This window comes from Odocoileus virginianus, chromosome X (assembly GCF_023699985.2).
Source record: "Odocoileus virginianus isolate 20LAN1187 ecotype Illinois chromosome X, Ovbor_1.2, whole genome shotgun sequence".
NCBI classification, from domain to species: Eukaryota; Metazoa; Chordata; class Mammalia; order Artiodactyla; family Cervidae; genus Odocoileus; species Odocoileus virginianus.
The window spans coordinates 51,632,732-51,646,453 of record NC_069708.1 but is presented as its reverse complement, the minus strand read 5'-3'; positions in this window follow the sequence as shown (position 1 = coordinate 51,646,453).

Genomic DNA, 13,722 nt, shown 5'->3' with positions numbered 1-13,722 from the left:
CTTTATTTCCATTACTCTGGGATGTGGGTCATAGAGGATCTTGCTGTGATTTATGTCAGAGAGTGTTTTGCCTATGTTTTCACTTAGGAGTTTTATACTTTCTGGTCTTACACTTAAAATTTTAATCCATCTTGAGTTTATTTTTGTGTATCATGCTAGAAAGTGTTCTAGTTTCATTCTTTTACAGATGGTTGACCAGTTTTCCCAGCACCACTTGTTAAAGAGATTGTCTTTTCTCCATTGTATATTCTTGCCTCCTTTGTCAAATATAAGGTGTCCATAGGTGTGTGGATTTCCCTCTTGGCTTTCTATTTTGTTCCATTGATCTATACTTATGTCTTTGTGCCATTACCATACTGTCTTGATGACTGTGGCTTTGTAGTATAGTCTGAAGTCAGGCAGGTTGATTCCTCCAGTTCCATTCTTCTTTCTCAAGATTTCTTTGGCTATTTAAGGTTTTTTTTTTTGCATTTTCATACAAATTGTGAAATTATTTGTTCTAGTTCTGTGAAAAATACTGTTGGTAGCTTGATAGGGGTTGCATTGAATCTATAGATTGCTTTGGATAGTATAGTCATTTTGACAATATTGATCCTTCCACTTCTTTTTTAGATGGTGAGCTTTCAAGCTTGAGCATCAGGTTGATTTTAATTGGCTAAGTAGTAGAGTTATTTTTTCATTCAGTGACAGAATGAATGTAAATATCTCTATTGTACATAGATAGTATTTATTATTATAAAGTGCCATTAGCATTAACACGCTAAACTCCATGGTTTAGGGTAACTGCTTGAAGTAAAGAAACTCCATGGTTTCTGTAACTTCTTGGTTATAAAAAATTCAATGTTCTATATATCAGTGTCTTTCGAACTTAAATATGCATACAGATCACCTGGGGGAAGCTGTTTAAAATGCAGACTCTAATTCAACGAAAAGGTACAGATTGGAGCCTAAGTTTCTGCATTTCTAACAAGCTTTCAGGTGGTGCTGATGCTTCTTGATCTCAGATTATGCTTTGAAAAAAAATAATTTGGCTGTGCTGGGTGTTAGTTGCGGCATATTGGATCTAGTTCCCTGACCAGGGATTGAAGCCAGGGCCCCTGCACTGGGAGTATGGAGTTCTAGCCACTGGACCTAAAGTCCCTCAGGTCACACAGGATAGCGAGAGTATGGATTATTCCACCATAACTATTTTTGGAGTCTCTAGGGTGTGCTTCTAGCTATCTGGGAGTTTGTAGTCCCATATCAAGGAGTTAGAACTCTTAAGTTTCTGATCATAGCTATTTTTAGAGAGATTCTCCTCTACACTAGAATTCTGCTTATGGTACCATTTCTATTTCATTATATGAGTGGATTTGAAAGTCTGCCATGTCAGATATTACTGGATCTGCAAGCTATTCCAGTCCTTTGATGTTAACAAGTGCTCTCTGATGAGCAATGGAGGCCAAGAAGAGAGGGAATTAGAGAGGCAAACACTACAGTCTGCTACTTGAGAGGCAGGGGAGAGAGGGAGCCCTGGACCATGGCTAGCATGGTCCATTCTGTAGGGCAAACATACACCTGTAGTATAAATGAAATAACTGCATCAAATCACAGCACAGGCCATGGAAAATATCCAACTCAGTCCCCTTGCTCCTGTTCCATGATTTTTAGGCAAATAAGTGATCACTGAAGATGGCAGTCAAAAAAGATCTTCACGACCCAGATAATCACGATGGTGTGATCACTCATCTAGAGCCAGACATTCTAGAATGTGAAGTCAAATGGGCTTTAGAAAGCATCACTACGAACAAAGCTAGTGGAGGTGATGGAATTCCAGTTGAGCTATTTCAAATCCTAAAAGATGATGCTGTGAAAGTGCTGCACTCAATATGCCAGCAAATTTGGAAAACTCAGCCATGGCCACAGGATTGGAAAAGGTCAGTTTTCATTCCAGTTACAAAGAAAGGCAATGCCAAAGAATGCTCAAACAATCGCACAATTGCACTCATTTCACATGCTAGCAAAGTAATGCTCAAAATTCTCCAAGCCAGGCTTCAGCAATACATGAACTGTGAACTTCCAGATGTTCAAGCTGGTTTTAGAAAAGGCAGAGGAACCAGAGATCAAATTGCCAACATCCGCTGGATCACCGAAAAAGCAAGAGAGTTCCAGAAAAACATCTATTTCTGCTTTATTGACTATGCCAAAGCCTTTGACTGTGTGGATCACAATAAACTGTGGAAAATTCTGAAAGAGATGGGAATACCAGACCACCTGATCTGCCTCTTGAGAAATCTGTATTCAGGTCAGGAAGCAACAGTTAGAACCAGACATGGAACAACAGACTGGTTCCAAATAGGAAAAGGAGTTCTTCAAGGCTGTATATGGTCACCCTGCTTATTTAACTCATATGCAGAGTACATCATGAGAAATGCTGGGCTGGAAGAAGCAAAGGCTGGAATCAAGATTGCTGGGAGAAATATCAATAACCTCAGATATGCAGATGACACCACCCTTATGGCAGAAAGTGAAGAAGAACTAAAGCGCCTCTTGATGAAAGTGAAAGAGGAGAGTGAAAAAGTTGGCTTAAAACTCAACATTCAGAAAACTAAGATCATGGCATCTGGTCTCATCACTTCATGAGAAATAGATGGGGAAACAGTGGAAACAGTGGCTGACTTATTTTTGGGGGCTCCAAATTCACTGCAGGTGGTGATTGCAGCCATGAAATTAAAAGATGCTTGCTCCTTGGAAGGAAACTTATGACCAACCTAGATAGCATACTAAAAAGCAGAGACATTACTTTGCCAACAAAGGTCCATCTAGTCAAGCTATGGTTTTCCAGTGGTCATGTATGGATGTGAGAGTTGGACTATAAAGAAAGCTGAGTGCCGAAGAATTGATGCTTTTGAACTGTGGTGTTGGAGAAGGCTCTTGAGAGTCCCTCGGACTGCAAGGAGATTCAACCAGTCCATCCTAAAGGAGATCAGTCCTGGGTGTTCATTGGAAGGACTGATGCTGAAGCTGAAACTCCGATATTTTGGCCACCTCATGCAAAGAGTCAACTCATTGGAACAGACCCTGATGCTGGGAGGGGTTGGGAGCAGGAGGAGAAGGGGATGACAGAGGATGAGATGGCTGGATGGTGTCACCAACTCGATGGACATGAGTTTGAGCAATCTCTGGGAGTTGGTGATGGACAGGGAGGCCTGGCATGCTGCGATTCATGGGGTTGCAAAGAGTCGGACATGACTGAGGGACTGAACTGAACTGAAGATGGCAGTCAAGAACCATCATCTCTGCTAATGTTTCTCCCAGGGTTGGTAACTGCTTAACAAACATACCTTCCAGTCATTCATTCAGATAAGCAATAGTAACTTCTGTGAATCAAATACTGGATAAGATTCTAGATGTAAAGTATCTTTCAGTTCAGTCCAGTTCAGTTGCTCAGGGAATCAGGAGCTTGACGAGCACACTCTTCCCAGGTGCTCAGGGGAAGGCACAAAACGCAGGCCCAACTGAGTCTGCACCTTTCTGGAGTACCCGAAAACCTGAACCTGAGTGGCTTGGGCCTGGGAAGTGCATGCAACTCAGGGCCCGATCCCCATACAGCAGCCTGGAGACTGAACAGTGTAGATAGGGAAAGCACACACGCTGTGAGCGGGGGCAAACCCATTGTGGCCGGAACACTGCAAGTACTCCCCACACATGCCAGTGACATTTGTTTGCAGTGCTCCTCCCTCCCCGCAGCACGACAGAACAAGCGAACCTAAACAAGAGACCACCTCCACCCACTTGTGTCACAGCAGAAATTAGACACTGTAGAGACCTGCCAACAGAAGCCAAATAAACGAAGGGAACCGCTTTAGAAGTGACCAGTGCAACAGATTAAAATCCCTGCAGTTAACACCAGCTACACTGGAAGGGGCCTATAGATACTGAGAAATATAAGCTGGAACAAGGAGCTATCTGAAACTGAACTTAACCCACACTGCCCACAACAGCTCCAGAGAAATTCCTAGATATATTTTTACTATTATTATTTTTTAATTTTTTTCTTTCTTTTTTTAAAGTCCTCTATTACTCCTTAATTTTCATTTTTTTTTGTTTTTTTTTTGTTTTTTTTTTTTTTTTTTTTTGTTTTTGTTTTTTTGTTTTTTTTTTTTTTGTTTTATTTTTATTTTTATTTATTTTTTTTTTTTAAATTTTTATCAGTTGGAGGCTAATTACTTTACATCATTACAGATGGTAACGATAACCCTATATGCAAAACAGAAAAGGAGACTCAGATGTATGGAACAGACTTGTGGACTCTGGGAGAAGGCGAGGGTGGGATGCTTCAGGAGAACAGCATTGAAACATGTATATTATCTAGGGTGAAACGGATAACCAGCTCAGGTTGGGTGCATGAGACAAGTGCTCGGGCCTGGTGCACTGGGAAGACCCAGAGGGATCGGATGGAGAGGGAGGTGGGAGGGGGGACTGGGATGGGGAGTACATGTAAATCCATGGCTAATTCATATCAATGTATAACAAAAACTACTGTAATGATGTAAAATTTTCATTTTTATAACCAACTATAACCTTGCAAAACAAAAGGGGGGGACCCTATTTTTAAAGTGAACTTCATATATATTTCTTAATTTTTTTGTGTTTTTTTTTTTAATATTGCATTTTTAAGAGTCTAACCTCTATTCTAGATTTTTAATCTTTGTTTTTCAGTATTTGATATCAATTTTGGACATTTAAGAATCCAAACTTCAGTACCCATTTTTACTCAGGAGTGTGATTACTGGTTTGATTACTCTCTCCCCCTTTTGACTCTCCTTTTTCTCCCCCAGATCACCTCTATTTCCTCCCTCCCCCCTCTCTTTTCAATCCAATTCTGTGAATCTCTGTGGGTGTTTTGGGCTGTGGAGAACACTTAGAGAGCAGAGTACTGCCTAGATCTGTCACTCTTCTCTTGAGTCCCCCATTTTCTCCTCCTGCTCACTTCTATCTACTTCCTCCCTCTCTTCTTCTTCATGTAACTCTGTGAACCTCTCTGGGTGTCCCTCACTGTGGAGAATCTTTTCACCATTAACCTAGAAGTTTTATTCTCAGTGATGTATGGATGGAGAATTCTTGAGGCTACTGGAAGAATAAGACTGAAATCCAGAGGCAAGAGGCTTAAGCCCCAAACCTGAGAACACCAGAGAACTCCTGACTACAGGGAACGTTAATTAACAAGAGATCATCCAAAAGCCTCCAAACCTGCACTGAAACCAACCACCACCCAAGAGCCAATAAGTTCCAGAGCAAGACATACCATGCAAATTCTCCAGCAACGCAAGAACATAGCCCTGAGCATCAATACACAGGCTGCCCAAAGTCACACCAAACCCATAGACCCATCTCAAAACTCACTACTGGCCACTCCATTGCACTCCAGAGAGAAGAAATCCAGCTCCACCCACCAGAACACCGACGTAAGCTTCCCTAACCAGGAAACCTTGACAAGCCAATCGTCCAAACCCACCCACTGGGAGAAACCTCCACAATAAAAAGGAATCACAGACTACCAGAATACAGAAAGGCCACCCCAAACACAGCAATCTAAATAAGATGAAAAGGCAGAGAAATACCCAGCAGGTAAAGGAACATGAATAATGCCCACCAAGCCAAGCAAAAGAAGAGGAGATAGGGAATCTACCTGAAAAAGAATTCAGAATAATGATAATAAAAATGATCCAAAATCTTGAAAACAAAATGGAGTTACAGATAAATACCCTGGAGACAGAGATTGAGAAGATGCAAGAAATGTTTAACAAGGACCTAGAAGAAATAAAAAAGAGTCAATTAAAAATGAATAATGCAATAAATGAGATCAAAAATGCTCTGGAGGGAACCAACAGTAGAATAATGGAGGCAGAAGATAGGATAAGTGAGGTAGAGGATAAAATGGTGGAAATAAATGAGGCAGAGAGGAAAAAAGAAAAAAGAATTAAAATAAATGAGGACAACCTCAGGGACCTCTGGGACAATGTGAAAGACCCCAACATTCGAATCATAGGAGTCCCAGAAGAAGACAAAAAAAAAAGGCCATGAGAAAATACTCGAGGAGATAATAGCTGAAAACTTCCCTAAAATGGGGAAGGAAATAGCCACCCAGAGAGTCCCAAACAGGATAAACCCAAGACAAAACACCCCAAGACACACATTATTCAAATTAACAAAGATCAAACACAAAGAACAAATATTAAAAGCAGCAAGGGAGAAACAACATATAACACACAAGGGGATTCCCATAAGGATAACAGCTGATCTTTCAATAGAAACTCTTCAGGCCAGAAGGGAATGGCAGGACATACTTCAAGTAATGAAAGACAATAACCTACAACCCAGATTACTGTATCCAGCAAGGATTTCATTCAGATATGAAGGAGAATTCAAAAGCTTTACAGACACACAAAAGCTGAGGGAATTCAGCACCACCAAACCAGCTCTTCAACAAATGGTAAAGGATCTTCTCTAGACAGGAAACACGGAAAGGTTGTATGAACGCAAACCCAAAACAACAAAGCAAATGGCAACGGGGACAATACTTATCAATAACTACCTTAAATGTAAATGGGTGGAATGCCCCAATCAAAAGACAAAGACTGGCTGAATGGATACAAAAGCAAGACCCATATGTATGCTGTCTACAAGAGGCCCACCTCAAAACAAGGGACATATACAGACTGAAAGTGAAGGGCTGGAAAAAAACATTTCATGCAAACTGAGACCAAAAGAAAGCAGGAGTTGCAATACTCATATCAGATAAAATAGACTGAAATAAAGGCTGTGAAATGAGAAAATGAAGGCCACTACATAATGATCAAAGGATAAATCCAAGAAGAAGATATAGCAATTATAGATATATATGCACCCAACATAGGAGCACTGCAATATGTAAGGCAATTGCTAACAAGTACGAAAGGGGAAATTAACAATAACACAACAATAGTGGGAGATTTTAATATCCACTCACACCTACGGATAGATCAACAAAACAGAAAATTAACAAGGAAACACAAACTTTAAATGACACAATGGACCAGCTAGACCTAATTGATATCTATAGGACATTTCACCCCAAAACAATCAATTTCACCTTTTTCTCAAGTGCACATGGAACCTTCTCCAGAATAGATCACATCCTGGGTCATAAATCTAGCCTTGGTAAATTCAAAAAAATTGAAATCATTCCAGTCATCTTTTCTGACCACACTGCAGTTAAGATTCGATCTCAATTACAGGGAAAAAAAACTATTAAAAATTCCAACATATGGAGGCTAAATAACACTTCTGAATAACCAAAAAATCATAGAAGAAATCAAACAAGAAATCAAAATATGCATAGAAATGAATGAAAATGAAAACAAAACAACCCAAAACCTATGGGACATGTAAAAGCAGTGCTAAGGGGAAGGTTCATAGCATTACAGGCTTACCTCAAGAAACAAGAAAAAAGTCAAATAAATAACCTAACTCTACACCTAAAGCAACTAGAGAAGGAAGAAATGAAGAACCTCAGGGCTAGTAGAAGGAAAGAAATCTTGAAAATTAGGCCATAAATAAATGCAAAAGACACGAAAGAGACCATAGCAAAAATCAACAAAGCTAAAAGCTGGTTTTTTGAAAAGTCAAATAAAATTGGCAAACCGTTAGCCAGACTCATCAAGAAACAAAGGGAGAAGAACCAAGTCAACAAAATTAGAAATGAAAATGGAGAGATCACAACAGACAACATAGAAATACAAAGGATCATAAGAGGCTACTACCAGCAGCTATATGCCAATAAAATGGGCAACTTGGAAGAAAGAAATGGACAAATTCTTAGAAAAGGATAACTTTCCAAAACGGAACCAGGGAGAAATAGAAGATCTTAACAGACCCATCACAAGCATGGAAATCGAAACTGTAATCAGAAATCTTCCAGCAAACAAAAACCCAGGACCAGATGGCTTCACAGCTGAATTCTACCAAAAATTTAGAGACGAGCGTTAGCCTATTTTACTCAAACTCTTCCAGAAAATTGCAGAAGAAGGTAAACTCCCAAACTCATGCTATGAGGCCACCATCACCCTAATACCAAAACCAGACAAAGATGCCACAAAAAAGAAACTACACAGATGTATAGAATAGACTTTTGGACTCTGTGGGAGAAGGCGAGGGTGGGATATTTAAAGAGAACAGCATCGAAACATGTATATTATCTAGGGTGAAACAGATCACCAGCCCAGGTTGGATGCATGAGACAAGTGCTCAGACCTGGTGCACTGGGAAGACCCAGAGGGATCGGGTGGAGAGGGAGGTGGGAGGGGGGATCGGGATCAGGAATACATGTATATCCATGGCTGATTCATGTCAATGTATGACAAAAACCACTACAATATTGTGAAGTAATTAGCCTCCAACTAATAAAAAAAAGAAATAAAGGAAAAAAAAAAGAAACTACAGGCCAATATCACTGATGAACATAGGTGCAAAAATCCTTAACAAAATTCTAGCAAACAGAATCCAACAACATATTAAAAAGATCATACATCATGACCAAGTGGGCTTTATCCCAGGAACGCAAGGATTCTTTAATATCCACAAATCAATCAATGTAATACACCACATTAACAAATTGAAGGATAAAAACCATATGATGATCTCAATAGATGCAGAAAAAGCCTTTGACAAAATTCAACATCCATTTATGATAAAATCTCTCCAGAAAGCAGGAATAGAAGTAACATACCTCAACATAATAAAAGCTATATATGACAAACCCACTTCAAACATTATCCTCAATGGTGAAAAATTGAAAGCCTTTCCCCTAAAATCAGGAACAAGACAAGGGTGCCCACTCTCACTACTACTCTTCAACATAGTTTTGGAAGTGTTGGCCACAGCAATCAGAGCAGAAAAAGAAATAAAAGGAATCCAGATAGGAAAAGAAGAAGTGAAACTCTCGCTGTTTGCATATGACATGATCCTCTACATAGAAAACCGTAAAGACTACCAGAAAATTACTAGAGCTAATCAATGAATATAGTAAAGTTGCAGGATATAAAATTAACACACAGAAATCCCTTGCATTCTTATACACTAACAATGAGAAAACAGAAAAGAAATTAAGGAAACAATACCATTCACCACTTCAACAAAAAGAATAAAACACTTCAGAGTATATCTACATAAAGAAACAAAAGACCTATATATAGAAAACTATAAAATACTGATGAAAGAAATCAAAGAGGACACAAATGGATGGAGAAATATACCGTGTTCATGGATTGGAAGAATCAATATTGTCAAAATAGCTGTACTACCCAAAGCAATCTATAGATTCAATGCAACCCCTATCAAGCTACCAACGGTATTTTTCACAGAACTAGAACAAATAATTTCACAATTTGTATGGAAATACAAAAAACATCGAATAGCCAAAGCAGTCTTGAGAAAGAAGAATGGAACTGGAGGAATCAACCTGCTTGACTTCAGGCTCTACTACAAAGCCATAGTCATCAAGACAGTATGGTACTGGCACAAAGACAGCAATATAGATCAATGGAACAAAAAAGAAAGCCCAGAGATAAATCCATGTACCTACAGACACCTTATCTTTGACAAAGGAGGCAAGAATATACAATGGAAAAAAGACAACCTCTTTAATAAGTGGTGCTGGGAAAACTGATCCACCACTTGTAAAAGAATGAAACTAGAATGCTTTCTAGCATGATACACAAAAATAACCTCAAGATGGATTAAAAATCTAAATGTAACACCAGAAACTATAAAACTCCTAGAGGAGAACATAGGCAAAACACTCTCTGACATAAATCACAGCAAGATCCTCTATGACCTACCTCCCAGAATATTGGAAATAAAAGCAAAAGTAAACAAATGGGACCTAATGAAACTTAAAAGCTTTTGCACATCAAAGGAAACTATAAGCAAGGTGAAAAGACAGCCTTCAGAATGGGAGAAAATAAGAGCAAATGAAGAAACACACAAAGGATTAATCTCAAAAATATACAAGCAACTCCTCCAGCTCAACTCCAGAAAAATAAATGACCCAATCAAAAAATGGGCCAAAGATCTAAACAGACATTTCTACAAAGAAGACATACAGATGGCTAACAAACACATGAAAAGATGCTCAACATCACTCATTATCAGAGAAATGCAAATCAAAACCTCAATGAGGTACCGCTACACGCCAGTCAGAATGGCTGCTATCCAAAAGTCTACAAGCAATAAATGCTGGAGAGGGTGTGGAGAAAAGGGAACCCTCTTACACTGTTGGTGGGAATGCAAACCACCACTATGGAGAACAGTGTGGAGATTCCTTAAAAAACTGGAAATAGAACTGCCATATGACCCGGCAATCCCACTTCTGGGCATACACATCGAGGAAACCAGATCTGAAAGAGACATGTGTACCCCAACATTCATTGCAGCACTGTTTAAAATTGCCAGGACATGGAAGCAACCTAGATGCCCATCAGCAGATGAATGGATAAGGAAGCTGTGGTACATATACACAATGGAATATTACTCAGCCATTAAAAAGAATACATTTGAATCAGTTCTAATGAGATGGATGAAACTGGAGCCCATTATACAGAGTGAAGTAAGCCAGAAAGATAAACACCAATACAGTATACTAATGCATATATATATGGAATTTAGAAAGATGGTAATGATAACCCTATATGCAGGACAGAAAAAGAGACACAGATGCATAGAACAGACTTTTGGACTCTATGGGATAAGGCGAGGGTGGGATGATCTGAGAGAACAGCATTGAAACATGTATATTATCAAGTGTGAAACAGATCGCCAGTCCAGGTTGGATGCATGAGACAAGTGCTCAGAGCTGGTGCACTGGGATGACCCAGAGGGATGGGATGGGGAGGGAGGTGGGAGGGGGATTTAGGATGGGGAACACATGTAAATCCATGGCTTATTCATGTCAATGTATGGCAAAAACCACTACAATATTGTAAAGTAATTAGCCTCCAACTAATACAAATAAATGAAAAAAAATAAAATAAAAGAATAAAAAAAATTAAAAAAAATAAAGAGAAGTCCTAGGCATAAAAAAAAATTAAAAAATGAAAAAAATAAAATAAATAAAAAAATAAAAAGATGGTAACAATAACCCTATATGCAAGACAGAAAAAGAAACACAGATGTATAGAACAGACTTTTGGACTCTGTGGGAGAAGGCAAGAGTGGGATCATCTGAGAGAATAGCATTGAGACATGTATATTATCAAGTGTGAAACAAATCGCCAGCCCAGGTTGGATGCATGAGAAAAGTGCTCAGGGCTGGTGCACTGGGAAGACGCAGAGGGATGGGATGGGGAGGGAGGTGGGAGGGGGAATCAAGATGGGGAACACATGTAAATTCATGGCTGATTTGTGTCAATGTATGGCAAAAACAACTACAATATTGTAATTAGCCTCCAACTAATAAAAATAAATGAAAAATAAAATTACACAAAAAATAATAATTTCATGACTGCAATCACCATCTGCAGTGATTTTGGAGACCCCTAAAATTAAAGTCTGACACTGTTTCCACCGTCTCCTCATCTATTTCCCATGAGGTGATGGGACCAGATGCCATGATCTTAGTTTTCTGAATGTTAAGCTTTAAGCCAACTTTTTCACTCTCCTCTTTCACTTTCATCAAGAGGCTTTTTAGTTCCTCTTCACTTTCTGCCATAAGGGTGGTGTCATCTGCATATCTGAGGTTATTGATATTTCTCCCGGCATTCTTGATTCCAGCTTGTGCTTCTTCCAGCCCAGCGTTTCTCATGATGTACTCTGTATAGAAGTTAAATAAGCAGGGTGACAATATACAGCTTTGACATACTCCTTTTCCTATTTGGAACCAGTCTGTTGCTCCATGTCCATTTCTTTTTTTTTTTTTTATTAGTTGGAGGCTAATTACTTTACAATATTGTAGTGGTTTTTGTCATACATTGACATGAATCAGCCATGGATATCCATGTCCATTTCTAACTGTTGCTTCCTGACCTGCATACAGGTTTCTCAAGAGGCAGATCAGGTGGTCTGGTATTCCCATCTCTTTCAGAATTTTCCAGTTTAGTGTGATCCACACAGTCAAAGGCCTTGGCATAGTCAATAAAGCAGAAATAGATGTTTTTCTGGAACTCTCTTGCTTTTTCGGTGATCCAGCAGATGTTGGCAATTTGATCTCTGGTTCCTGTGCCTTTTCTAAAACCAGCTTGAACATCCGGAAGTTCACAGTTCACATATTGCTGAAGCCTGGCTTGGAGAATTTTGAGCATTACTTTACTAGCATGTGAGATGTGTCCAGTTGTTCGGTAGTTTGAGCATTCTTTAGGATTGCCTTTCTTAGGGATTGGAATGAAAACTGACCTTTTTCCAGTCCTGTGGCCACTGCTGAGTTTTCCAAATTTGCTGGCATATTGAGTGCAACACTTTCACAGCATCTTCTTTCTGGATTTGAAATAGCTCAACTGGAATTCCATAACCTCCACTAGCTTTGTTTGTAGTGATGCTTTCTAAGGCCCACTTGATTTCACATTCCAGGACGTCTGGCTCTAGGTGAGTGATCACACCATTGTGATTATCCGGGTCGTGAAGATCTTTTTTGTACAGTTCTGTGTATTCTTGCCACCTCTTCTTAATATCTCTAACATCAAGAAAATTTCAGTCTGGAGAGAGACACAGATAAGTAACCTGCAGTGCATAGTGACGCATGTTAGGGTTATTACCAGAGCCCATATCAGAGCCATCAGACCAAATTTGGGATAGGTGGGGAGGAGGCACGGCAGTTAAAGGTACTGGTTAATGTTTAACAATCAGTTCTCTGGGGGGAAAAAGCCCTGATTTTTTAGTGTATGCTGATTTTTATGGTGTAAATGCTTCCATTATCGCCATTTCAAGCTACCAAATAATGTCTCTGAACATAATAGGCTGTTAAAAGTCAAGGCAAGTTAATTCTAGCACATTATTGGGTTAGAAGTCACCCCAAAGGGAATTATGTCTAAGAAGAGATTTAAAGGAAAGCTGATGCTAGTCTATCAAATTTGCAGGACAGACCAAGGGATTCCAGGTAGAAGAAACAGCAAATACAAATGAATCAATGTCATGGGAAATATGTTGCTTTGGAATTAAGTGTTGATAGTCTGAATTTAAATGTAGGAGTGAATAGTGTTAAATTTCCTAGTAGGCAGACTAAGCACATATTTAGGACACTAGTAATGTGGGGGAACCAAGAAAAAGAAAAAAATTAGTTCTGATGAAGTTATTAAGCTTGTAATCAATAAATTTGGAAAGAATGTTAAAAATTATTTAACACTTATTAAAATGGTAAGGAAGACTTTATTCAAAATTATTGCAAGACAAGAGAGACTATTGCAGTAAGAGAGAGAGACTGATCTCAACTCCAAATACAACAATGGCAACTGGGGATTTATAGTCTATAAGCACAGTGAGGGGGTCACTGGATAGAAAATTGCTAAGAGGAGACATCAAGGGTATGGATATTCTTTGCAAACTATCTTAACAGGATTCTTTGCTAAAGGTAGGCTGAGGTTGCATCTTAGTCGAGAAGGCTCAGGGAAGCCTAATTAAAATTTGGTCAAGGAGGGAGTCTTTGTCAGAAGCTATTTTAATTTTAACATATATGTGAGTTTCGTACTATTGAATTATAGTAGAAATGAGAGT